Consider the following 27,434-nt stretch of genomic DNA (forward strand, 5'->3'; position numbering starts at 1 on the left):
ATGCTGGATCAGTGAAGGAGAGGGGAAAGTAGCAGCAAATTGCAAAAATAAAGATATCAGTGATTCAGGATATGAATTTTTCCATCATAAAAATTAAATTAAACAGCTGTTACCTTTTTGTCTGATGGGCTAAGGGAACAACTGGAGGCTGGCTGATTTACTGATTAGGTAGCGTGTATGCAATAATCTCCAGATGTTACTGATATACACCCAGATAGTGCTGCAGTGTTTCTTGCACCTAGTAATTTTTATGGCCATACTCTCTCTCTCCACCACAGTTCTTCTGGATATCACTAGTGTATAACTCTGTGTATCTACAGAACCAAAGAACTTGACAAAAATCAACAGGAAGTGTGCATAAGAGGCAAGAAAAGAGCAATGCAAATAAAAGGTTCAGTTTATTAAACGTGCAAATGTGTGGGTATTAAAATGCCTTTTCCACCCCAAAGGCACCAAAAGAAGAAATGTTAAATGGTATCCACAAAGTTCAGGGCTGGATACTACCTGGAAAACGCCTGTTGAAATGAGTTTGGTGCTATTCATTTTGAGCCAATTCAGCAAAGCATTTAAACTCATACATAAATCCATACCCATTCACCAATACACTGAAACATGATGATGGGGCGATCACTCGTTACCAAGTATGATCATCGTCCATGAGAGTTATGGGTCCTCAGGTGGCTAATAAGGCCAATCCTTGAACCATGGGTTCTATTGCAATGAGGGCAGATGTTTTCAGGCTCAGCAGGAGGCTGTTGACCATGACTGGAAGCCAGTGTCTCCTTCTTTCTGTACCTCTTGTCCTCTTCAGCTTGTCGGCGAGCAAGTTCCAAATGCAGGGGACCACCATGTAGGACTTCACTCTATTTTGAGCGATCCTGGACAAGTGTCTCCCAAGTGTCAATGTCAATATTACACTTTTTTAGATTGTCCTTCAGTAAGTCCTTATAACACTTCCATTGTCCACCCACGTTACGGTACCCTTCTTTCAGCTGGGAGAACAGGATCTGTTTTGGGAGGCAATAGTCTGGCATCCAGACAACGTGACCAGTCCTGCAAAATTGCTGATGGATGATCATTGCCTCGATACTGGTGGTCTTTGCCTTTTCCAGGACACTAATATTGGTGAGCCTGAAACACATGCTTAAGTCAAAATCATAGGAAATTAAAAGGAGTACTTGGGGCACCTTAGAGACTAACAAACTTATTTGAGCATAAGCTTTCATGAGCTACAGCTCACTTCATTGGATGCAGCCAATGAAGTGAGCTGTAGCTCACGAAAGCTTATGCTCAAATAAATTTGTTAGTCTCTAAGGTGCCACAAGTACTCCTTTTCTTTTTGCGAATACAGACTAACACAGCTGCTATTCTGAAACCTGTCAAAAGGAAATTAAGTATGTCCTTATAGTTAAGCATGTACTTATGAGCTTTGCAGAATCACGGCCTTAGTAAATATGTTGTTAGAATGTTTACTGGTCTGCAGGGCTGATACCATGTTTCTTCATCAGTATTTCTGACCTGACTCAGAAATGTTACTTGAAGGTACTCATGGGTATATTGTAAGCTAAATATCTACCTACCAATCCACCTAAAAGTATTCCTCAAATAACTGTACTTTCAAAACAGGTCAAATTTCTATCATACTGGGATAAAACCTTGTGAAAATAATTCATGATATTTCAGTTCCATCAGATCCAAAGCCTAATCTCGTTAAGGTTTTGAACCAAATCCTAGCTTAATTTTGCTCTCACATCCAGATATCAACCCTCCAGTTTATTTTTTATTATAAAGTAATTATTGCTTAAAGCAGGGTGCCCAAAAGAAGTGCCTCCAGAAATAAACTACCTCATTGTGACTGGGATGCCATTATGGTCTCATTCCAACCAGCGTAATGTCCTCTGGAAGTGGGAATTCTGGGGATGATGCACTGGAATTTGGCAGGTTCCAGTAGTTTGTAATGGTTTTTCCTGTAAGTAAGGTATTTGTGGGGTAGCTCCCTGCATCCACTGCTTCTAAAATAGCGAGAAAGAGAAAAACACATCGAGAGATAAGTTATGGCAGGGATTGGCATACTTTTGGCATGTGGCCCATCAGGGAAACCTGCTGGCAGGCTGGGATGGTCTGTTTACCTGTGGCACCCACAGGTTTGGCCAATCGCAGCTCCCGCTGGCTGTGGTTCACCATTCCAGACCAATCGGGGCCTCAGGAAGTGACGGCCAGCACATCCCTTGGCCTGCATCACTTCCCGCAGCACCCATTGGCCTGGAACAGTGAACCAGCCACGTGAGTACTGGGGTATGGGAGAGTGCAGAGGTTCAGTGCTTGAGTGAAAGCAGAAGAAGCAGGCATAGTGCCTCCAAAGCCTTTCACGGGAGTGTACTCAGAAGCAGCAGGTATTACACCCTGAAGCAGCATGTGCTGCCCACAGTGCCAGCTTGTGAGTGCTAGTGTGCTCACTCAGTGTGTGCCTCATATCCCTGGCACACATCCCCAGTCCACAGAGGATATGTGCCAGGAACAATAACACTTGGAGAGTATTAGCAGTTTGTACTTTTAGCTCTGGAGGGTACCAGTTCAATCCCCACCCAGTGCATCAACCTAGATGGCAGCCATCACACACAGATCATAGAATCATAGAATATCAGGGCTGGAAGGGACCTCAGGAGGTCATCTAATCCAACCCCCTGCTCGAAGCAGGACGAACACCAACTAAATCATCCCAGCCAGGGCTTTGTCAAGCCTGACCTTAAAAACCTCTAAGGAAGGAGATTCCACCACCTCCCTAGGTAACCCATTCCAGTGCTTCACCACCCTCCTAGTGAAAAAGCTTTTCCTAATATCCAACCTAAACTTCCCCCACTGCAACGTGAGACCATTACTCCTTGTTCTGTCATCTGCTACCACGGAGAACAGTCTAGAGCCATCCTCTTTGGAACCCCCTTTCAGATAGTTGAAAGCAACTATCAAATCCCCCCTCATTCTTCTCTTCTGCAGACTAAATAATCCCAGTTCCCTCAGGCTCTCCTCATAAGTCATGTGCTCCAGACCCCCTAATCATTTTTGTTGCCCTCTGCTAGACTCTTTCCAATGTTTCCACATCCTTCTTGTAGTGTGGGGCCCAAAACTGGACACAGTACTCCAGATGAGGCCTCATCAATGCCAAATAGAGGGCAATGATCATGTCCCTCAATCTGCTGGCAACGCTCCTACTTATACAGCCCAAAATGCTGTTAGCCTTCTTGGCAACAAGGACACACTGTTGACTCATATCCAGCTTCTCGTCCACTGTAACCCCTACGTCCTTTTCTGCTGCCTAGCCCCTTGGTCCCTAATCTGTAGCAGTGCATGGGATTCTCCCGTCCTAAGTGCAGGACTCTGCACTTGTCCTAGTTGAAACTCATCAGATTTCTTTTGGCCGAAACCTCTAATTTGTCTAGGTCCCTCTGTATCCTATCCCTACCCTCCAGCGTCTCTACCACTCCTCCCAATTTAGTGTCATCTGAAAACTTGCTGAGGGTGCAATCCACGCCATCCTCCAGATCATTAATGAAGATGTGAGAGGGAAAGCAGGGGGAGATGTGCCATGCCCTCAGCCCTCTCAATCATGCCCCTTTTAGTGCATGCAGGAGCAGAAGGAGTGCTGGCTCCCTTCACTTGTACTCAGAAAGCACTCATTTCAGATCTCTGGGGCTGTCTACAGCATGGGTACAATGGAGGCAAGAGGTTCCCTACATTCCATGTGCCCATACAGAGAAAACCCCAGACCCGTACATGGTTTATTTATACTTTCAAAGGGTTTTGATAAGGGCCATCCCAAGAGGCTATTAAGGAAAATCTGGCAACCAATATTCTGCCATAGATTACAAACTGGTTAAGAGATAAGAAGCTAAAACTAGGAATACATGACCAATTATCAGATTGGAATAAAGTTAATAGTATTGTGGTTCACAAATGAACTGAAAAAGGTGGTGGCATAGTAAGGTGGCAAAATTTGCTGACTGACAGAAGTGAATTGTTTCTATTGGACAACACTAAGAAGGATCACTAGAAGGACCTAACCGAGTGAGACACCTGGGGAATACGATGGCAGGTGGAATTCATTGAAAAGAATTTCCAGGTAATACACATAGGGAAAAAAAAGTAAACCACTTATACTTGCTGCTGGGCATCTGAATTAGTCGTAGCTTTTAAGGACATTATCTAGATATTAATGGGTATGTCTACACTTCAATTAAAAACCTGCAGCTGGCCCATGCCAGCTACTTGGGCTCATGAGGCTCAGGCTAAGAGGCTGTTTAAGTGCAGTGTAGATGTTCAGGCTGGGGCTGGAGCCCAGTCTCTAGGACTCTGAGAGATGGGAGGGTCCCAGAGCTTGGGCTGCAGCATGAGCCCAGGCTGCAGCCTGAGCCCCAACATCACCAGCAACGAAAATACTACAGGCCAAATTAGGCCCTCAGTTATACCTGTTCAACCATTTTGTTTTCAAATTACGCTCTGTGTGACATCTGTGCAATGCCATAGTCTTCAGCAGGTTTGCACAGGTACAACTGATTAGAAGCAAACATTTGTTAACGATGTACAAGAAAGGACAATACCCTGGTCCCTCTCTGTAACAAGTGTCAGCTTTGAGCAAAAATCAATAAAAAAAATGTCTTGTTATCAAAGTAAGCAGATGTGACTCTGTTGCACAAAGGGAATGGATCTGTTGAGTAAGAAGATGTCATTTTTAAATAGGGCCCAACTGTGCAACCCTTCGTTGCTGAGGACCCACTCATGCAGTTAGCCCCACCAATATCAATGGAGCTACTCATGTGAGTAAGAGCTGCACAACAGGGCCCATACTGTCCTTTCAGAGTGCTACTCCATAATAAGGTGCACTGTGGAGGGCATGGAAAATATTACAGTGTCCATGTATAAATCAACGGTAGCTCCTCAGCTTGAATACCAAGGATGGTACTCACAACTATTTGCCTTCAGGAAAGATTCAGATCTCCAAATGGGAATATAGCCCCCGCTCACCACTCACTGGGCCTAATTATTTCTCAGTACTTGGCTCCTGGATGGTTCAGGAAACCACTGAGTGCCAGGAAATGAGCTATCTCTAGCACTTCTGGGGGCCAGAGAAGCCGCTGCCAGGAGAATGGAAGAGAGCTGGAGAAAGGATGTGGAGCTGATTAGCACTCCTGTCTCTATCATTTTAGGTGGAGTATTCCTTATGTTGGCCCCAATTCAGTTCTAGGGGACTATTCATGTGCTTTACTTTAGGCATGTGCTTAACAAACTCACTGAATCGGGGCCTTTAAGAGGCTGATTTTATCAAAACAATTGTAAATATTTAAGAATATGACTAGATGGGGTTGAATAATATTTGATAAACAATTTCTTTCCTTCATCCTCCCCACCCCCAGCTCCATGTCTGATACACCACAAGCAGGGAGAATGTAGGAAGTGTTTTCTTTGCTAGCATGGCGTGTTTTATAAAGCATGTAGAATCCTACAGGAAGCAAAAGGCTATTTACATGAAAGATACCCACCTCCTCTTTTCCCCTTCTACTTCTCATTCACTCTCTTTCCCTTCCCACCTTCTTGTTCCCGTCTCTTCTTCCCTTACTCCTCCTATTCAGGGACTCCAAAGGACTAATTCAGCACTGCGCTGGCAGAGATAATTTAAAACAATGAGTATATTTTCAGGTAGGGGAGAGTTTTAAGGGTGGAGTATTGTGCACATTTTACAGAAGATAGGGACTTTACCTTCACTAGATACACGCTCCATCATTAGCCACCATTGGCCCATCCTATCTCATCAAATTGAATTCCATATTTTCAGCATAGCTCCACCATATTTCTAACATAGCCCATTTAAAACATATATTGTTCAAAATGTGCATTGTACTTCAGTCAGAGCAGTTTATAGAGCGCATGCCTTAAAGTCCTTTGGTTTCTTGATGTAGCCTGATTACCATAATCAAACATCCCTATACATGTGTAACAGATAAGTAAAATTCTTTACATTCTTCAGTCCTCACTTTATTTTATTCTTTCTTCCCTCCTTTTGACTATTCAGTTCCTGAGGGTTCAGGACCAGAAGCACTGGAAATTGAAACCCTCTGTTTACCCACACAAGCAGAAACAGTCAAAGCTTCCTTACCACGCTGCAGAAATGACCTGAACACTGACCTGAAGGGACCACCCTCTTGAGAGATGAAAAGTCATTCCGTCTCCATGCAAGATCTGCTCAGGGGATCTCTTGAAGAGAGTGAGAAAGATTGCAAATCATCCAAACCGTGCCACATTATGTGTGAAGGTTTTGTAATGCAGACTACTGTCCACTAGGGATTAAATTAAGAACATCAAACCCAAAACACAAAGAATCTCATTTTATACTTAAACTCTAGTTGTAATGTTTTATTCAGTTCATTACAACAGCCTCCTCTCTCCAACATATCTACCCACTACAAAATATAGGAAGAAATTGTGTAATTTTTGAAGATGACCCTATACATCTACCAAGAAAGACTCTTGCTTTTAATTCACTAGCCAGCACATATTATGGAATCACAAATTCCTATCTGAGTGATACAGTCATTCCTATTAATACAAAAAACAAACTACAGTCACTGTATTCATACACTATTTTTGCTATCTAAACATGCATGAAACACTTAAGTTAAAGGTCAGACATAAGCACTTGACACCAGGATGCTCAGGCTTAAGTTTGAAACACCAGTATTAACTAACCTTATTGTGCTCAGATATTTTAAGTTACACATTACTGAATGCCACAGCATCCACTGCTTCAAGTCCTGAGAGAGGACTGTTTTGGCTGAAATAACTAGACACAATCGGATGGCTTATATTTCAGGCTTATCTTTAAAGTAAAGTACATTTTATTTCCTAGTTACAGTAACATAGACTCTCAACTTTATTTTAATATAGTTTTTACCATGTGTATTTCCTCTAGTTTAGTTTTTGGAGTATTCTTCATGTTATTAAAATCAAACAACTCAAAGGTGCCGGAGCGGGGAAGGGACTAAAATCCCGCGTGGGAGGGTTGCATGTTGTTTGCCTGGTTGTCTTTGATGGGTCTAACAGAGCTATAACAATGTATCAGGCAAATTTTCAGGGCTCAGTTACCCTTGTGCAGCGAGAGGTGCACGGTAGGTAGTATACTTGGCCAGGAGCAGCACTTCCTGCATTTTTACAAAGGTGCAAAAAGAAACAAAGGGTTATCTCAGCTTGCCTGATCACTTTTTCTATGGGGTGCTCCAAGCCCCTCTTTTGTGCTAGGTGCGGCTAGCATCAGCATTCTAGCTGCCTTCTGTGCAGTTATATAAGGGAGGAAGGGGACTCTCCCCCTCCAGCATACCCCTGCAGGGGCAGTCACAGTTTTCCCATTCACCTGTTTTTATAATGTGAGCATCTTTGTGGCTTCTAAATATATGGACCATTTCCCTGACAAGACACTTTTGGAGCTTCCTTTAAATCATTGTTTTCAGGCCTGTAGACACTGGGTGGAAAAGAGAAGAGAAGGGATTACTGTTAATAGCTATCACAGTCTGTCATCCCTATCCACCTTAAAGTACATGGGAAAGTCATGCGGTCTAGTAGAGCCGGGAAATGGGAGTCAGGAAACTTGGGATATACTCCTGACTCTACCAATAGCTCCTTTGTGTCCTTGGATTTAACCTCTCAATGTCTCCACTTCGTCATCAGTAACAGGGGATAAAATCACAGCACACAGGCAGTGGGTAAAGTACTTGATGATCCTCAGATCAGAGATGCTGTGTCTCTGGTGGGAAGAACACCTGGCAATGGAGTAGTGGCACAGTGCATCTGCAACCCCTGCTGTGACAGAGGCACTGGACATGGCCACTGGTGAACTAACAGTGAGTGAGGCTCTGCTGGCTGGGGAGAGATAACACCCAGCATGCCTGAAAAATAGATGGATTCAACATGTCTCCCCAGCAACATGCACCAGCTTGGGTGAACCAATGGATACTGTTCTGAGGGTCCATGAATTGTGGTGGGAAGGAGTAAGCAGAGGAGAAACTGAGGCAATTCCAACATGTCCACCTTCCTCCCCAAAATATTCAGCCACAGTTGAGTTACAACGTTTTTGTTAAAAAAACAAAGCAAAAAACAAAGCTTAGGAAGCCACTGGATTTCCATTTGTGCAGCTACTTCCCAGAATGGTGAAAGGGTCTGACTGTTATCCCCCAACCCCCACAAATTTTGTTTAAACAACTGAAAAATCCTGGGCTGAGACTGCATACCCCAAAGTACAGTATAGAGCAAGCATTTATGGTTGGGTTTTGATTAGTTGAAAAGAGGGGTTCAGAAAAGTGACTGCAAGAGACCTTTTACATGCACTATAGAACCATGCAAAACTTTTCGTCATACAGTTTGCATCAAATTATAAAAAATCCCTTGACGCCTTCAGTACCTTTTCATTCTCACACTGTAAACCAGGGGTGGGCTAACTATGGCCCACAGGCTGGAGCCAGCCCCTCTGGGCTTTGGATCCGGCCCGCGGAATTGCCCCCCGTGGTGCCGCAGGCCCCGCGCTGGCCCCACGTCCCTGGGAACAGGGAACCGCGGCCAATGGGAGCTTTGAGGGAGGTACCTGGAGGCGTGGCAAGGGCAGTGCATGGAGCCCTGTGCTCCCCCTCCCCCAGGGGCCGTGCAGGGATGTGGTGCCGGTGGCTTCCTGGAGCGGCGCTGCGTGGGGCTAGGGCAGGCATGCAGGAAGCCTGCCCTGGCCCTGGTGCGTGCTGCTGCCACCCCGGAGCAATTTTAGGTAAGCGGCACCGGGCCGGAGCCCGAACCACTCCTGTCCCCTCCCCACCAACTCCCTGCCCTAAGCTCCCTGCCTGCACCTTGCATACCTCCTGCACCCCAACTCCCTGCCCAGAGCCCCCTGCTGCACTCGGCACCCCTCCTGAACCCCAACCCCCTTCCCTGAGCCCCCCCTAACACCCCACACTGCTCCTCTGCCCCAATCCCTTGCCCTGAGCCCATTCCTGCACAGCACGCCCCATCCCACACCCCGCACTCCCTCCCGCAACCCAGCCCCCTGCCCTGGCCCTTTCCCCACCCAGATGTGGCTCTCAGCCCAAAACGTTTGCCCACCACTGCTGTAAACTATTACAGGGAGGTCTTTTTTCCCTCTTTCCTTTATTTTTAGTCTTTGCTACTAAAATTATGTATATATTATTATATATATTTATTAATATTATATATATATATTATTATGAATCTTATCTTATCTTATTAATCTTATCTTATGATACACAAAGTGAGGGCTAGTTCTAGCATGAGGCCAATTTCATTGCATCTTTGTGTAGCATACTCTAAAATCATTTGCCTCCGTTTGTTATATACATGTGTTACACTACTTTGCACAGCAGAATTAACTAAAGACAGTGTGCCAGGTGCTACCCTCACTTCTACTGGTGTAACTCTAGAGCAACTACTTTGAAATCAATGGTGTGACAGAATGGAGAATTTAGCCCAGAACATGGTTACATTGGAATAATTTTCCTTTTGGTGGTGTGCACAGTATGTATCTCATGGTTTCCTTAAAGTGCCACATTTTTTGCAGACTCTAAAGAGCATAGACAGTTAGAAGCAGCAGAACCCACAAAAACTCACTCATGCCCATTACTGCCACAAAATTCTGTATTCAGGCAGGGAAACAAGCACTTCCCTAACACACATCCAATTACACACTTTTACCCACTGTCCCATGTTGGTAGGCTATGTAGAACAGGGCCATCTCAGTGAGAGCACCAGGAGGCACTGAGTATAATCCCAGACACACAGGGTTAGAACACCCACTGCCTCACCCTTTCAGGGTAGTAGCCATGCTGCTCACTTCCTGCATCTGACCAGTGGGCAAGCCATGACCCTGCCTCCTCTTCAGCCCCTTTTGTGCCCAAGGAGGCCCAACAAGGCCCTGCTGTCAGCAGAGCATAAAGTGTGGGAAAGTGGAGCTGGAACAGCATCATGGTAGGACGGTCTTTGTGAAGGTGCTTGGTGGTCCCTGAAAGACCAGGTTTCTATTCTTGGCTCTGTCACTGATTTCCTGTGTGACCTTGAGCAAGGCCTCAATTCCCCAGCTGTCACAAGGGGATAATAATAACCAGTTTGACAATAATGAGGGCAATAAAGAAATATTTGGAAAGAGAATGAAAGTCTAATGCTAAAAAGAGATTCAAAGGATGGGGAAGGAGAATTTCTGGTGCCCTCCCCCTGCTCCCCTTCCCCCTCTCTCCCCCCCCCATCAAACATGGTGCATGGTACAATCTGGCCTATAGTTTTTATTAGTAAACTGGTACTGGTGTACAGATCACAGAACTTTGATTTCCTGCAGACCCTGTAAAAAGTAGTTATTTTTAAGTATTCATAATTCAAAAGCATTTCCTCCATATTTAATAAGTGTATAAACAGTTTCTAATAATTGCAAGCCCAGTAGAATGTAGCTGCGGTACCTTTTATTTTGTATGACGCTTTGATACCAACCAAACACATGCCCTACTAAAGCAGGCTTTAATCTATTGATCTACCAACCTACATATCCACACAACTATTTACTACACATGGGATACATTTCTGAGTACCATCAACTTCAGTTGAAGTTAGTTAGCCCAGTCCTGAAAGGTCCTGAGTATCTTGAACTCACACTGCAGTCAATGGCTGTTGAGGGCCCTCAGAAGCTCATAGTAGCTGCTCAGCATCTTGCAGTATCAGGGCTTCATTCTCTTTCCAAATATTTCCCTAGGTACTTATATGAAACTCAGTAACATAGTATTTGAGTGCTTCATAAACAATGAATTTAGCCTTATTCAACCTTTGTGAGGTAAGCATGCATTATTAAGCACTATTATACCCATTTTAGAGATGGGAAACTGAAGCACAGAAAGACTAAGAGACTTGTCCAAGGTCACAGAGGCAGTGGTGGTAAAGTCAAGAATAAAACCATGATTTCTTGAGGAGCAAACCAATGCATTCACCACAAGACTATCCTTCTCCTTCTGCAGTTCATTTGCTTTTGTTAATTTATCTTAGGAAACAAAAACAGTATTCTGAGGAGTATCTGAAAGTAGAACACTGATGATCAAGTAGAACACTGATCAATGGCTTGATGTCCAGTTGGCAGCCAGTATCAAGTGGAGTACCCCAGGGGTCGGTCCTGGGGCCGATTTTGTTCAACATCTTGATTAATGATCTGGATGATGGGATGTATTGCACCCTCAGCAAGTTCACAGATGACACTAAGCTGCGGGGAGAGGTAGATACACTGAAGGTTAGGGATAGGGTTCAGGATGACCTAGACAAATTGGAGAATTGGGCCAAAAGAAATCTGATGAGGTTCAACAATGACACTTGCAGAGTCCTGCACTTAGAACGGAATAATCCCATGCACCACTACAGGCTGGGGACAGACTGGCTAAATTGCAGTTCTTCAGAAAAGGATCTGGGGATTACAGTGGGTGAGAAGCTGGATTGAGTCAGCAGTGTGCCCTTGTTGCCAAGAAGGCTAACAACATATTGGGCTGCATTAGTAGGAGCATTGATTATTCCCCTCTATTCAGCACTGTTGAGGCCACATCTGGAGTATTCTGTCCAGTTTTGGGCCTCCCACTACAGAAAGGATGTGGACAAATTGGAGAGAGTCCAGCAGAGGGCAACCGAAATGATCAGAGGGCTGGGGCACATGACTTATGAGGAGAGGATGAGGGAACCGGGCTTGTTTAGTCTGCAGAAGAGAAGAGTGAGGGGGGATTTGATAGCAGCCTTCAACTATAAATATATCAGAGGGATAAATACCAGAGAGGAAGAGGAATTATTTAAGCTCATTACCAAGAACAAACAGATATAAACTGGTCTTTGGGAAGTTTAGACTTGAAATTAGACAAAGGTTTCTAACCATCAAAGGAGTGAAGTTTTGGAATAGCCTTCCAAGGGAAGCAGTGGGGGCAAAAGCTCTATCTGGCTTTAAGATTAAATTCGATAAGTTTATGGAGGAGATGGTATGATGGGATAACATGATTTTGGTAATTAATTGATCTTTAAATATTCATGATAAATAGGTCCAATGGCCTGTGATTGGATGTTAGATGGGGTGGGATCTGAGTTACCCAGGAAAGAATTTTCTGTAGTATCTGGCTGGTGAATCTTGCCCATATGCTCAGGATTTAGCTGATCGCCATATTTGGGGTCAGGAAGGAATTTTCCTCCAGGGCAGATTGGAAGAGGCCCTGGAGGTTTTTCGCCTTCCTCTGTAGCATGGGGCACGGGTCAGTTGCTGGAGGATTCTCTGCTCCTTGAAGTCTTTAAACCACAATTTGAGGACGTCAATAGCTCAGACATAGGTGAGAGGTTTTTCGCAGGAGTGGGTGGGTGAGATTCTGTGGCCTGTGTTGTGCAGGAGGTCGGATTAGATGATCATAATGGCCCTTCCTTAGGATCTATGAATCTATGAATCTACCTGAAGTGGGGTTCCAAAGAGGATGGAGCTCAGCTGTTCTCAGTGGTGACAGATGACAGAACAAGGAGCAGTGGTCACAAGTTGCAGTGGGAGAGGTCTAGGTTGGATATTGGGAAACACTATTTCACTAGAAGGGTGGTGAAGTACTGGAATGGGTTACCTAGGGAGGTGGTGGAAGCTCCATCCTTAGAGGTTTTTAAGGCCTGGCTTGACAAATCCTTGGCTGGGATGATTTAGTTGGTGTTCGTCCTTCTTTGAGCAGGGGATTGGATTAGATGACCTCCTGAGGTCTCTTCCAACCCTAATCTTCTATGATTCTATGAAAGCCTCTGCAATAAGATCATTTGAATGGCAGTATCCAGAGCCTCATTGGCTAAGGTGAGTAAAATATATTGAAAGAGCAGAATGTTATTGTTTTATATCAGCGTTTCTCAAAAGGGGGTCTCAAGGCTACTGTAGAGGGGTCACGAGATCACAAAAAATATTGCCGGGGGAAGTGGTAGAGGAGTATAGTAGCTGCCGGTCTCTGGCTGCCCAACTCTGAAGGTAGCACTGTCCCCAGCAGCAGTGCAGAAGTAAGGGTGGCAATACTCCTATGAGTATGCACAGTAATTTGCTATCACTCCTTTTTATGGGGGGAGGTCACAGTCTGAAATATTTTCAAAGGGGAGCCCAGCCAAAAAAGTTTGAGAACCCCTGGTTTATATAAACATGCACACCCACCAAGCATAGTCCCTGAAAAATCTACATGTTATTGTAGTAGGTGAAACAACATCTTCTACAACATGATATGATGCCATTAATGCTTATACTTGTATCATCCTCAGTACTGATTTATTGTGACCTTGTAAGGCAGTAAAATCCTGGAATTTCATATGGCTATGGAGCCAATCCTGAATATGGGCCTTGATACAAGGCCCACTGGAGTCCATGGGAAACTTTCCATTGACTTTTGTGGGTTTTGCATTAGGCCTTTTTTTTGAACATTTGAAACTCCCATGTAGAGACATATGGATCAGACCTTCATATAACAAGCACCCAAAGACAATGGTCACCATTGAAAAGTCAGCATTTGCCAGTGGATACCACACAGCGACCAGTGATTTCTGATTCTAGCTACAGGGATAATTGTATCTCAGCTATTTCTTTGTGGTAACTGTTGACAAGTGGTAACTTTTTGTGGAGATGACTCTTGTCATAAATATAAAGGGAAGGGTAAACACCTTAAAATCCCTCCTGGCCAGAGGAAAAACCCTTTCACCTGTAAAGGGTTAAGAAGCTAGGATAACCTCGCTGGCACCTGACCAAAATGACCAATGAGGAGACAAGATACTTTCAAAGCTGGAGGGGGGGAAACAAAGGTTCTCTCTGTCTGTGTGATGCTTTTGCCGGGAACAGAAAAGGAATGGAGTCTTAGAACTTAGTAAGTAATCTAGCTAGATATACGTTAGATTCTGTTTGTTTAAATGGCTGATAAAATAGCTGTGCTGAATGGAATGGATATTCCTGTTTTTTGTGTCTTTTTGTAACTTAAGGTTTTGCCTAGAGGGATTCTCTATGTTTTGAATTTGATTACCCTGTAAGGTATTTACCATCCTGATTTTACAGAGGTGATTCTTTTACTTTTTCTTCTATTAAAATTCTACTTTTAAGAACCTGATTGCTTTTTCATTGTTCTTAAGATCCAAGGGTTTGGGTCTGTGTTCACCTATGCAAATTGGTGAGGATTTTTATCAAGCCTTCCCAAGGAAAGAGGGTGTAGGGTTTGGAGAGGATTTTGTGGGGAAAGACATTTCCAAGCAGGCTCTTTTCCAGTTATATATCTGTTAGACGTTTGGTGGTGGCAGTGATAAAGTCCAAGGGAAAAAGGAAAACAGTTTGTACCTTGGGGAAGTTTTAACCTAAGCTGGTAAAAATAGCTTAGGAGGTTTTCATGAAGGTCCCCACATCTGTACCCTAGAGTTCAGAGTGGGGAAGGAATCTTGACAACTCTGATGTAGGTTACTTGGATCCTCTTTCTTTTCACTTAGAGAAAGGGGTGAAACCTTTCCATTTATTTACTTATTTTTACTAGAAAGTGAAGAATTTGTTTCGCCAGCTTTTAGACCTGCAGATATCTTTACAAAAATTCCAGGTAGACACACTGTTGGTGAAAATCCCATTAAACTAAAAACAACTCACACTAATTTCTTCCTTCACTATGCATAAAGTCTCATCAGGTTTTAAAGAGTACCGTGTATATTTTGCCTTAGAAGTCTGTTTTTCCTAGCACACACACACCCTACTTCTTGCCTTTTTGAGTGTCCGTCTGTTGGCCTTAATGTAAAGCATGGTCAAAACCAAATTCTTTGAGACAAACACTTCTGGTTTTGGGGTGTGTTCACCACAACAAAAACCAACATCACCATTTGGCAAATGACACCAATCTTTACGACAAGGCAAACTAAACCTCTGGATCTGAATTCCCCTGAAAGTCATGGTATTTGAAATTAGGGTCTGTAAATGGACACATATTTTTTTTGGTTTGAGCCCCTCAGTAATCTAATGATGGTGTACCCCTTATAGCCACTCTCCTATTTCCTGTTTAGTGCTGCCACTACAAGTCCCCAGGGCTCACATAGACTACGTGGGACTCTATGCCTTGCTTGTCAGGACTGAGTAGCAATAAGGCTGCATTGTTTGCTTGTTTCTATTCAAACTAAACTTTACTGAGAGATCAGAGCAACTCCTGCCTGGCCCGTCAGAACTACTAAGTTATAGACTGGAGGAGAAAGAAGGGAATGGCACATTTGACCACATGGCACTCCCAGTCTCTGAATTTCTTTGTTACTCTGTACAGGCCCGTGTCTTGTAGCCCAAAGGAGGCCGAGGGTTTCACAAAGTTTAAAAATAAAGCACCCTCACCATGTTGCCTTTTCACTCTATGTGCAGAATGTTTTGCACAGCTCTAGGTGCTGGTGCGCCTCCAATCAGCCAGTCATGCAGCTGGAATCCTACAGAGAGAAATAAACAATTCTTCAAAAAGAATCTAGTCAGTCCTTTTCCTTCTCTCTCTCTTTCTTTTTCACGATAATCCTCAGTCTGCCCTGGATGTTACAGCTTCAGAGCTGAGGACTGTCATCTGTGGTCTGCCACTCTCATAGCCATGCCATGAATGACACTTTAGTTCTGTGTTAATTGCCCTGCTGCAGCTCAGCTATCAGCCAGCCCCGTCTCAGATTTACTGATTGCAGACGCAACCTGAGCGAGTGAGCAAGCATGCAGCGGTCAGGGCTCAGAGAGGCCAAGTTCAAGGGCACACACTGGTACAGATGTATAAACAAGGGAATGGTATGTAAGCAATAAAGACACAAAGGTTAGGATCAGGGCTAGCAGTACAATAAACAGCTGTGATAACCCAGTTTGTTGATAGATAAAGAATTTACTGTAAAACCCTCAATGTGCAGGATACATTTTTTAACGCTTTAAGGGATGCATAATTTTTGACCCTCCTTTATTTTGTCTTCCACGTGCTCTGCAACTATCTATGAGCATCTTTAAATATATTTTTAATATATGTATAAATCAAGCTTGGGAAGTGCACGGCCATCACGCCAGCTAGAATTCTTTCCCATCAACGCCACTCCCCTGAAAATAATGCAACACCATTTATTCTGCAGGAGATTAAGATTGCTGCTGCAACAAATTCAGAGAGGCAGGTATTCTAGTCCTTAATACTTCTGTTTCCTATTAAAACCCCCATGTTTCAAGTAGGGAACTAATTTTTCCCAATTTAATTTTAATAAAATAAGAAGAGTAAGTAAAATTTTATCAGGGCTCCTGTAAATTTTGCCTGGTGTATATTTTGCTATATTTACTTTTAAAATATATTCCAGGCAGTATCCAAGCATTTTGTAAAATTACTATTGTGGTTCTTAAGTGTCCTATGAGGCTCCCATCAGAAGTACAATATATTGTACTGTAACTATTGATCCAAATGGCTACATTTCTAAAACAGAAAATGATTGTGTAGTGAAAGCAGTGCAGAGGTGCAGTAAAATGCCCTCAAGTATATAAAGACATAAAGATTAAAGTCACCCTGCAGATTCCCTTTAACTCCTCCAAATCCACCATGTAATGTGTTCTTTTAGGATAAATCAAAAACTTTGTACAAATTAACATGACAGGTGCCAGTGTTCATAAATAAGATTGCTCCTCAGCATCAGGGGATCAGGCAAAGTTTACTTTCCTTTAAATACATGCAAAGGCTGTTAATTAAATTCCCAGATGTCAGAGGAACATCTGAATATCTAGAAGGCAAAATAACACCCCAATATTTGTCAGACACAACACGTATTCCGGATAAGAAATTGAGACTTCAATGCACAGCTTACCCTAGAGTGTGCTTACCAACAATTTTCAGTTCTGTGGTTTGTCTTCAGTTTCAAGAAAGTTTAGACAATCTCAAAAAAAAAAAAAAAAAAAAAAGACAAGCTATTAATATTCTGCAGCACCAAAATGTGATTGCTTAATTTTTATTTTTTAATGACAACCCTAGCTATTAGCATATATCTTAGATATGTTTAGGAAAATATAATTTGATACCAGGACAACTACATCCTCCTTTGCTCCTAAGGTTTACTTTCACATTAGCATTTGGATTTCTTTTTGGGTACAAAGTCCATTCCTGTCTTGAGTTCTCTGTAGCCCTAGAGCATAACCACAGGTCAGGGACTGGCTCTTCTCATGCACTCGTACAGCAGCTAGAATAACAAGGCCCTGATCCTGATTAGGGCTTCGGAATGCCACTATAGGATGAATAATAAATAACAATAATTGGGAAAGATACAACCTTAATCAACACAATATATGACTAGTCTGAGCTATGATCTCTATTTGGGGCCTGCGTCTCCTTCCATTGTATTCGATGATTAAACTCCCAGCACGAAATCCTGGCCCCAACAAAGTCAATGGTGAGACTCTTATGGGAATTTTGCATGTACATGGCCTTCAGGATCTCGTTAATGAAGCTAATAAATGTTATCAAAACATCTTTATGAGTCAAGTTCTTTGGCCAGAAGATGGAAAAAGAAGCTCTGTTATTGTGAGGCCATAGTCTGACTGGTGCCTTGTCCCTTCACAGTCAGCCTGAGCAGGTTATTTATGAGCAGCATGAGTAATTTGGACAGGAGTATATTTGTCTGGACCAAAGTGTGTATTATTAATTATTATTTGTATTGTGGCAGCACCTAGATGCCCCAGTCAAAAATCAGGACCCCATTGTGGTCAGTGCTGCACAAAAACAAAATGACCAGGTTTTCCCAGCCCCAAATTGCTTACAGTCCAAGTTTATGACTGAAAAAACAGGTAGATGGGGCAGATGTTACACAAGCAGGCAGATGGGGCAGATGTTACACAAGGTAACAGTGAGAGGATTACAGTTAAAATAATAAGCAGTTGATACAGCACACCAGCTGTCTAGCCATAATCAAGTGTTTTGGAGGAATCATGATGGAGGTGAGTTTTAAGGAGAAGGAGGTAGTGGATTTTTATGGGGCTCTCTTTCTCCGTGCAGGGGGCAGCATGGGAGAAAGTGGGGTGGTGCATGTGGAAAAGTTGATTAACAGACAATAGAGGGTGACATGATGGGTGGACAAGAGGCAGGCATCGGTGGCGCCATACCATATAAGGGATAAGGAGGAGGGTGGAGCTAAAGCCATGAAGGGCCTAAAAAATGAAGACAAGTATTTTGTGCTGGATGTGGTGATAAAGGGTTAGCCAGGGGAGGGAAGCAAAGAGGGAGGATAACATGGTTGAAGCAATGAAATAGGAAGCTTATATTTATATTAAAACCCATGAATTGTGCCTTTTGGTGCTTGACCTAAGAGCATCCCACTTCAGCCCCCCTTGCAGGAAACTCTTCGTGTGTTTGAGGGAATAGAATCAGGGTAGAACACACCCCACTGTGTGTGCCTTCTGTCTGTCACTTTCCAGAAAATATGAAAGCACAAGTCAAAGCCAGAATTTGGCTCAGTGTGTTGAAATACCACTGTATATCTAAATGAAACCATACATTACCTGCACATTCCAAGATGCTGTAATAATGAATTAGTATACAAAGAGCCTTCAGGTACTTCCCAAGAAGAGTCCTTATAGAACCTAGCAAAATACCCTCAAACTTTCTCACAATTCGTTTTCAAGGATCCCAGGGACTATAGATCCATCCAGTGAGGTGCTATAGCAGCCTCTGTTGACCCCATCTCTCTCACACACTCTTCAGCATTCCGCAGACTGAACCAGAGACAAACACAGGAAGGAGAAACAGACAGACTGGGCAAGATGCATCGAGTTCCTAGCAGCAGAGTCTTACTTTATTCCACACATCTATCTGAGAAATACATTGCTGGCGGGGGACCCTCGCTGGTTGTCAGAGGGATCATTAGTGCCTACAGCCAGCCTCAAAGCTACTATTTTGGCACTTAGAAGAAATTAAGAGCTAAGAGGAAAAAATAATAAGGATAAATACCTGGATCTCACCTCCTCAAACATGCAATGTAGAGAAAGATTTTGTGTGTGTGTTTTAGCATGGAAATATTTTCTCCCTTTGAAATAGGCTGCCCTGTGCTATGGTGCAGTTATTATTTGGGAATTCAGATTTACAGGGATTTGCTGCCTGGCCGATAAAGCCAGGAGGAAATATAGACATGCATAAATGACATATTTTCATGCTTTGTGCAAACCACCCTGCAAAGCACTTTTGAGCAGCTAAGCAATTTACATCTAATAGCAAAGTGTTTTTTAATCAGTCAGATCAATTTGTGAAGAATTGGTACATTAGGTGTAACCATATAGTAGAGATCCTTATAGCAAAGATTTAGAAGTAATTGCTCCCTGACCCAATGAACAGTGTATTACTATAGAAGTTTGTATTCTATTAAGAGTTAATAAGTGACCAAGATCTAGACTAATACACTGTCAGGGTTCATTATCATTACAGGTTCTTGCTATTTTTTCTAGTGCCTTTTGCTCTGCCCTTCTTGCTACATATGGAAAACCTATATCAAGATGGTTGTCATGGCAATGAAAAGATTTGCATGTGTCTTATCTATCTATTTAAATACCTTCTTATGGTTTATAACTACCATAATACATCCCTCCAGCCCGGCTCATTGCTAATTTAGAGCTAGCCTAGTGTGTCTGAGGTCAGTGATACCATCTAAAGCATGTTGTCTAGACAACTCTGAAGCCACTGTCCATGGGGTAATTGTTTTATGCAAATAAAAAAGTACAATGGTGACATGTTCATCCACTACCCGTGCAATCTGATTGAGCCATGTTGGACTGTATGCAGAGAATTCGTAATCATGTACTCTGTGTAGATGTTTGTTCCTGCATTAGGCAACTACCTCTTGGCTGCACTTTGGAGGGCGGGGGGGCGGAATTGACCATTTTTTGATCATGTCTCTAAAGTAGATATTGTACTACTTGGCTGGTGTGTGATACTAAAAATTGACACTGCAAAAATCCATTTTAAAAAATTAGTTTGTCCTAAAATTATTCAATAAATTGAAGACAGCTTTCTAAAATTCTGCTCAATCACTTGCCTGGGGTGATTCATTTATTCTGATGGGCGAATAAAAGAGCTTTCTCTCCCTCACTCTTCTACTCCCCCATGATTATCGGTATCTTCATGGTAAGGGTATGTGAGCAGATTTTGTGCCTAGGCTGGTAAGGTTTCAAGACAGTTTTGCAAGGGTGATTTCAATATGTTTAGCTAAAATTATTCAAGCTGTATATCTGGCGCAATTCTTAGCTCTTTCTTTCTTTTATGTCTTTATTCATATATTTCAGCCATTCAACTTCACTGAAATACATTGGGCTAGGTGAGCTTTTTGAAGAGACAGAGTGGAAAACGGAAACGTATTTTGCTAATGGAATAAGAAGTGTTGCTCCTCAACAGAGAACCTATATTACTCTGTTGCTTTCTTTTTTTCTTTTACCTTCCTCTCCTTAAGGAGTTTGTGATTTGCTGCTGTATTCAAATGGCAGCAAAGGTAAATGTGGCTATTACTGAATAAATCCATCACACATAGAAAACATTGTGCAGTCTGAAAACATGAAAAGAGATGACAACAACAAATAAAGACCTCCCAAATCCTAAAAATGACTACATAGAAAAATGAGACCAGTTCACTCCTGTTTAATCTTGTTAGTTTAGGGCTGTGGCTTTGTTAAGACTTTCATTGATAAAAGCCACTTCTAAAAGTACTTTAAGAGCTACTCAGATGCATTTTCTGACAAATTATATCTTGATGCTCACAGAGATTAAAAAAAAAAATACTGAGGATACATAGTAGTTTGGTAATGGACTGATTTGCTATCTGCCTTTGAAATTTTTGACCACGCTTGCAAGCAAAAGATTTTATTTTTAGATAATTTATGTCATTATTCATAGTCTTAGCAAAAGCTAACCTATTCTTGTGGTAGCAAATCATGAACCATTTACCCTGACAATACAGTTAGACAGTGTTTACATGTAGGACTACAATCATTGTTTGACTAATCCGTAAAGGGTAGATTTTCTATTGCATTTCAATAAGCTCATCTACTTCAGTCTGTTGAGAACTTTCTAAAGATGCGTTTTCATTTATAATAGCAGATCTTGGAGTGTGGTAATCTGGAATTGAAGTTTCAGTGACAGATTTATTCAACTAGCACTTTGCATGAGGCATTGCTGCAAATATTATTTAAGAAAATACATACATAAAACTGACAAAACCTTCCAAAGATAATTTCTGCAATTTAGTAAACTAAGGATTTCAAGTCAAGCTTCAGTTTCCGGGTGTTTTTCATAATGGCTTTCACAGCAGATGACCTGACAGCTAATCTCATGATCTGAATCGCGCTTTGCAGCATATACACAAACAAACCCCCGTCAAATACTCAAAGGATCACACTGCTTTCACATGACATGTCTGCAAGTTAGTGCTGCAAATGTCCAGAGGTCCAGACTGACCTCTTGACCTCCCGTCTGGGAAACATTCCTACTCCAGGCAGCTCATTCTTGACAACAAACAGAGCAAGACCACTGGGCACATTTTGAAAAGGAAAAAGAGAACAGCCATGAATGGAGTGTGTCTGGTACAACAATGACAGACAATGAGTGTGAATAGAACTGCAAACTGTGCTCCTGCTAAAAGAGCTGGGAGCATCTTCCTTGCTTCCCTCCCCCTTTGCACCATACACCCACTGCCAGTCCTTTTCAATATTTTTCCCTTTTACAAATATATTAAATACTTGAGCCACCTCAAATATCCAACCAGTTCAAGTAACTTTAATTTAAGAATGGAAATACAAGTGATAGTGCTGTCAATAATTTGGTTGGACTAGATGACCTCCAGAGGTGCCTTCCAACCGTGATATTCTATGATTCTATATGAGTTCTCAGACCTGTCTCCCCCTCTGCCCCATCTAATCTGTGTTTAAATAATGTTACAAATGGTGACTACAACAAAAACCAGGACATGCAAAGTTGAAGCTTAACTCACGCAGCTGGAAGAGAGCAGGAGCCATGGTGCCACATTATGATGTCTATTACTAATACATACTGAAAAGTATGATCAGTACAGCAGTAAAAAAACCCCAAATGTTTGAATTTCTTGGCCTTTGTTGATAAGCGGCAGAAACTTAGCATTATTAAAATGTAGGATTTGGGTCTGAATTTCTCATTTCTGAATTTAAAAAAAAAACAGCCGTGTTCTGAGAAAAAAATAAGAAACCATGTGTTTATACAATATAGAGTTCTTCTTCCACATACTCATTCTAAAGCAATATTTTGCTATGTAGTGAGGATTGGATGAATATAGCGCATAAGAATTTTTATAGCATATAACCAAATTCCAATCATATTTTATACTGGTCTAAATCCAGAGTCAATGAAGGAATTCCAGATTTACACTGGAGATGCTAAACTCAGTATCAGACTCATTGTGTTTGAGTAGTTTGGAAGTATTTGGGAACACTTCTTATACCTCTCTTGCCATTCTTTCTGATCTGAGAGAACTTAATATCTCCTTTACAACCATCAAGGCAAAAAAGAAGTAGAAAACCTATTTTGGTACAAATATTGATCTTGAGAATGTGCCTCAGTTGTCAAAAAGGGTTTGGATTTCCCCTCACAAGCTCCCCTCTAGGCACTGTAATACAACGTGGAACAAAATGAGGAAGAAATGGGGGCTGTCTCCATAGCATGCATCCTTCTGACCCGACCATGGGGAAGTCTCTATGAGAATTTAAAGGGATTATTCTGGGCCTGCAGAGAAGAAGATGCCTGGAAGTGGCAGGCTGGTAGTGTGCAACACTAGACATAGTAAGCTTGTCTATGCAGACTGTGAATTTCCTAGTTGGTGAAACCAGCAGTAGCTCCTCCTCTATACCTGCAGTCCATTTTGGCAAGGGTAGCAGGGTGCAGGTTAGTGACTAAAGCCAATTGCTTGTAATGGGGAACCATTCCACTAATAAATGGAAAACACCTTCAGGGGAAGAAATTAAAGTCCATGCATTCAGAGTAACTTTCACATTAGACTGACTGATTTGACTAGCATTCTCCTATGAGGAAGAGTATCTTTTATGACTGGTGTATTATCCTCCCATGGGTTTATTTTCTAAAGAATATTTTGTCAGCCTTATTTTGGATCATTGTTAGACAGTGTACGTTGGGCCTAATGTCCAGAATGTCCTCTTCAGATCCCTCGTGGTCAAGTGCAATAAACTAGCTAAAAAATTATAGGTCATATTCATAGCCGTACATTTGGATATGCTCATGTTCACATGGGACCACAGCTTCAAATTAAATATTAAATATGTTTAGAAGAGAAAAATTCCAACAAAATACACAAATGCAATTAGCTCGTGTTGTGGCTAATTTGAAAGTGATGGGCTTGTTGGATTTTTTGTTTAGTTTTACCTGCAGAAACATCTTAAGGGCCAGTGTGTGGCCCTTGCTCTGGCTGCTTTGCACTGTTCTAGCACAGCAGAACTACCATAAAGCCAGTTTAAGCTGCTAACAGAGGATTTCCTTGTGTAGGGGGATCTTCGGTGGTGTGAGGCTGGTATACTAGTACCTGCACACACATGCACACACATATACACATATGGTGTAAGGGTGTGGCTGGGCAAAAGGGAGCATGGCCTGGAAGCTGTTATGTCCAGCTGAGCCTTGTCTGTCAGAACATACCCTTGGGATCAGGGGCAGCTGGGTGTGAGATAAAGTAGGCTCAGGCTGCTTCAACTTATGCAGTGGGTTGGCCCCAGATCAGGGGAGTGTAAAGATGGCTTAAAATTTCCTTTTCTTTCCCTCACATCCGGATAAACCCTGAGGGTATTGTGGGAAGAGCAGAGAATTTGTCCCTAAAGCTGTCACCCTCTGAGGGGAGATGGGATGCTTATGCTCATGTGATTTGAAAATGACAAAAATATATAAGAAACAAAGGTTAAAATAAAAATACCTTTCTACCCAGAGATCATAGGGGAGATTTTCAAAGGTCCAGTTCCCAACTGAAATTGAGTGTGATTCAGCCAGGAATAACATGACTCTTACTTTGGGGTGTAAAGAAAATCACTAAGATTTAGAGAATTACAAACTTATTATATTTCCTGAATGGGAGGAAACCTGTGGTTGGAGTTATTTATGTTTTAGACACGTTCTGACTTATGATTATTGTTCTTATTTATTGAGGACTGCTGGCACAGTGTTGTACAGAACACAGAGGAAGACACCAAGCAACACAGTGTGCTCATAGTTAAATACCTACAGTCATCAAAAACAGCCCAAGACATTCTGAGTGCCTGCAACTTCCATGCATTTCAGTGATCAGTCTTCTGTATTAAATTCAGGGTTGTGTCCATATGCTGAATCAGCATTTTAATAAAGGTGTTACCATAACACTTTAGCTGAAATTCCTTGCATATTAATAGCCTACAATTACAAATACATCCTGAAAAGTATGATCAGTGTATGGCTTTGTATTCATTTTTAGCAGCAAACCCAAACTACTGTTTGTTATTATGTAGTCTTTATTTCTCCCTTCCCCCACCTTCTACTCCACCCCCACGCCCCACTGTCCCCAATTCAAAGATTAGCACATTGATCCCTGCATCTTATTTCCAAGCAAATCCTGGCAAAAGAGCAATATGCACATTTAAACGCTCCCTGGTCAGCCTTGCAGGAAATGAGCACAAAACTGCACCCAACACAGGCACCACACAACAGCCTCAAGCAAACACATCCAGAAGCCACTTCTCCTCACACCATAATGAAAAAAGAAAACCCTCCCTGCCTTGTTACCATCTAAGTTTTTGTCTCATTTTGCCTTTTAATGCAACTAAGTAAATCCAAATAACTGGAGAGAAATGAATTATAAATGGAAGAAAAATGAGTGTACTATTAATACTACTCCCAGAAGGGGATAAAAGGGATCAGAAATTTTATCCCATGGTGCAGCTGAGAACTGACAGACAGACTGGGCTGACATTCTGAGGCCACACTGTTTTCATAAGGGAAAGAAAAATCCCTTATCGACGTGAAGTGATATTTTAACCACTCTTGTAGACGTATGTTTAAGAGCCTGTCTACAGCCCTGCACAACACATTTTGTTCCAGGAGATTGGGGCGTTTTTGAATAATATAATAGCTCGTAAGAGGCACAGTCCTAAAATGGAAATGTGGGATGTTAAAATGATGGTTAACTCTGCAAGCAACTGATCTCTTCTTTAAGTCATATGAAATATGCCCATATAAAACAGGGAGTAAACAAAATTCTGTGCTTAACAATCTCCAGGCTCTTCAGCTTTCCCACAGAACTGACCCCTATAACTATAACAGAGTGATATGGATGAATAACAAAGCTCTGCAGAAAAGTACAGATTGACCCAGCCGTGACCTTCCTGAAGCCAGGTGCAGCAGGGACACACATAGTCTGGCACATTCCATTTTAATTTTGCTTGGGTAAAGAGCTGATAAAGTCCCATCTAGTCCAGTGCTTTCATTCTGGTGGGAATTCCAGGAGATAAGAAGAGTATTTTCTAAATTATTTACTAATAGCAGATTTGGAAAAAGAAAAGCAGTCCAGTGTATTTGGCTTAGGGCTGGGGAGCCATCTTCTCCCCCGCTCCATCCTCAGCCAATAAGGAGATCACTGCTGATCATCCCCCATTTTTTTAATTCCTCACACAGGGCCTGATCCTGTGAGGTGCTTAGCACCAGCTGCTCCTGTCACCTTGAGCCCCAATTCAGGAGTGCACTTCAAAACATGCTGTAGTATTCCATCCCTGTTCGGGACAGAACTGAAGCAAGTGCTTAACTTTAAGGGCATCCTTAGTCAAATTGACTTCAAAGCAATTTAATATAGGGGCTTAAATTATTTTGTGAATTGGGGATACTTTCCTAAACGTGGACCTTGCTCTGCACCAGTCAAAGTCAGGCCCTAATAGTGGAGGTTAATTTTAGGAACTGACACTTGTCACATTGCATTCAAAGGGGATAGCTTCCAAAGGTGCAGGATAGGGCCTTGATCTTAAAAGGGACATTGTCAACTTGAAGTCCAGTAAATTACAGAACAGGGATTAAAAATAGTTTCAGGTACTCTTCCTGGCCTTGAGTCTCCTTGCGAATTTGTATCGCTTTACAATGAGATTTTTCAAAGGCTTTTCTCCCCCACACCTCTGCCCTGTGAGAAAAACCCACAAAAACCACAGGTAAAACTGAACTAACTCACTGACTGCAAAGTGGAACTGTGCTGGAAACTACCCAAAGTAAATGAGCTGAAGAAACAGAGAGAAATATTTGTTTTCCTCTAATATCCTAGTAATATTCAGTGTCACTGTAACAATAATAGGTAAAAAGAGTTCTGGAAAAAAAGTGTGTTTTAAGACACCGTGTCTAAGGAATTGATCCTGCTCCATTAAGGTTAATGGGAATTTTCCATTGATTTGTATGGGAGCAGGATCAAGCCCTAGGAGTAAGTTGACAGCATCTTTTTACAATCATGAAAGCTGTAGGACAAGATTTACAAAAATGACTAGTGATTTGGGAGGCCTCAATTTTGGGGGCTCATCATGAGACCTCTGGAAGGGGCCTGTTTTTCAGAGGCAGGGTGCTTAGAGTTTTCTGAAAACCAGGCCCTTTTCACAGTATCTCTAGTTGGGCACCAAAAATCGCTACCTTCTTTTGAAAATCTTGGCTCTGTGATTTGGGGAAGTGGAACAGGTGAAGGATAATAACAAAAAAAGCTAATGACTCTGCTTTGATTAAGGTAAAGCTTATACATTTATTTCATCGCCTCCTTTGTATTTCACTCTTTGGTGAATTTACTACAAATAAATCATTTCTTGGCTGAAATAAACCCCAAACCATCCAAGGAACAAACATATTCCAATTGCCAACTCCAGAGGAAACAGGGAGACAAATAAACCTCCCCAGAAATCTGGTGAGTGGAGTTCAATTCTTATTAGTATTTTATACAAAAGGAAGAAAAAACACACAACTCAGACGGAGAAGGTCTGCTGCCTCTCAGCTCCCTCAATGACACTCAATACTGTGTTTCCTTTTGTGATCAAGTAATTATTCACTCTTACCACCATTTATTCACATAAAACAAGGAAGCACTATTCCCTCTACCTTAGCCACAAATAAAAAGGCAACAGTTTGTGAGAAGTACTAATCTGCAGGTTTGCGCTCCACAACTTACCTCCGATAGTTTGTCTGAATATTAATGAGTTACTTCGCTCATAATGACATGCTGGCCTATGAGATTCAGACAGACATGGACGCTGTGTGATTTTAGTTTCACCTACATTGAATTTGGATGGCAGAGCAGTCTTCCAGCAGGGTGAAATGCTGACGAGGACAGCAGCCAACAATCCTTACCCAAGAGACAGAACACAGCAGCAGCATGACCTCCTTTTA

At 42.1% G+C, this 27,434-nt stretch overlaps 1 long non-coding RNA gene across 4 annotated transcripts; it reads right to left on the minus strand.

The window, feature by feature from the left end:
• Positions 1-392: 392 nt before the first annotated feature.
• On the minus strand, positions 393-27,434 carry LOC144262295 (uncharacterized). 4 transcript variants are annotated; one of them, XR_013345509.1, is made up of 7 exons: positions 27,217-27,434; positions 16,880-16,932; positions 15,395-15,483; positions 7,400-7,507; positions 6,178-6,246; positions 1,846-2,006; positions 393-1,131 (listed from the first exon to the last, which is right to left on the minus strand). It is a non-coding gene; the product is annotated as an uncharacterized LOC144262295 (long non-coding RNA). The 4 variants fall into 4 exon arrangements; XR_013345507.1 differs by having other exon boundaries at positions 1,846-2,012; XR_013345508.1 differs by lacking the exon at positions 7,400-7,507 and having other exon boundaries at positions 1,846-2,012.

Source organism: Eretmochelys imbricata, chromosome 3, assembly GCF_965152235.1.
Source record: "Eretmochelys imbricata isolate rEreImb1 chromosome 3, rEreImb1.hap1, whole genome shotgun sequence".
Classification (NCBI taxonomy): Eukaryota; Metazoa; Chordata; order Testudines; family Cheloniidae; genus Eretmochelys; species Eretmochelys imbricata.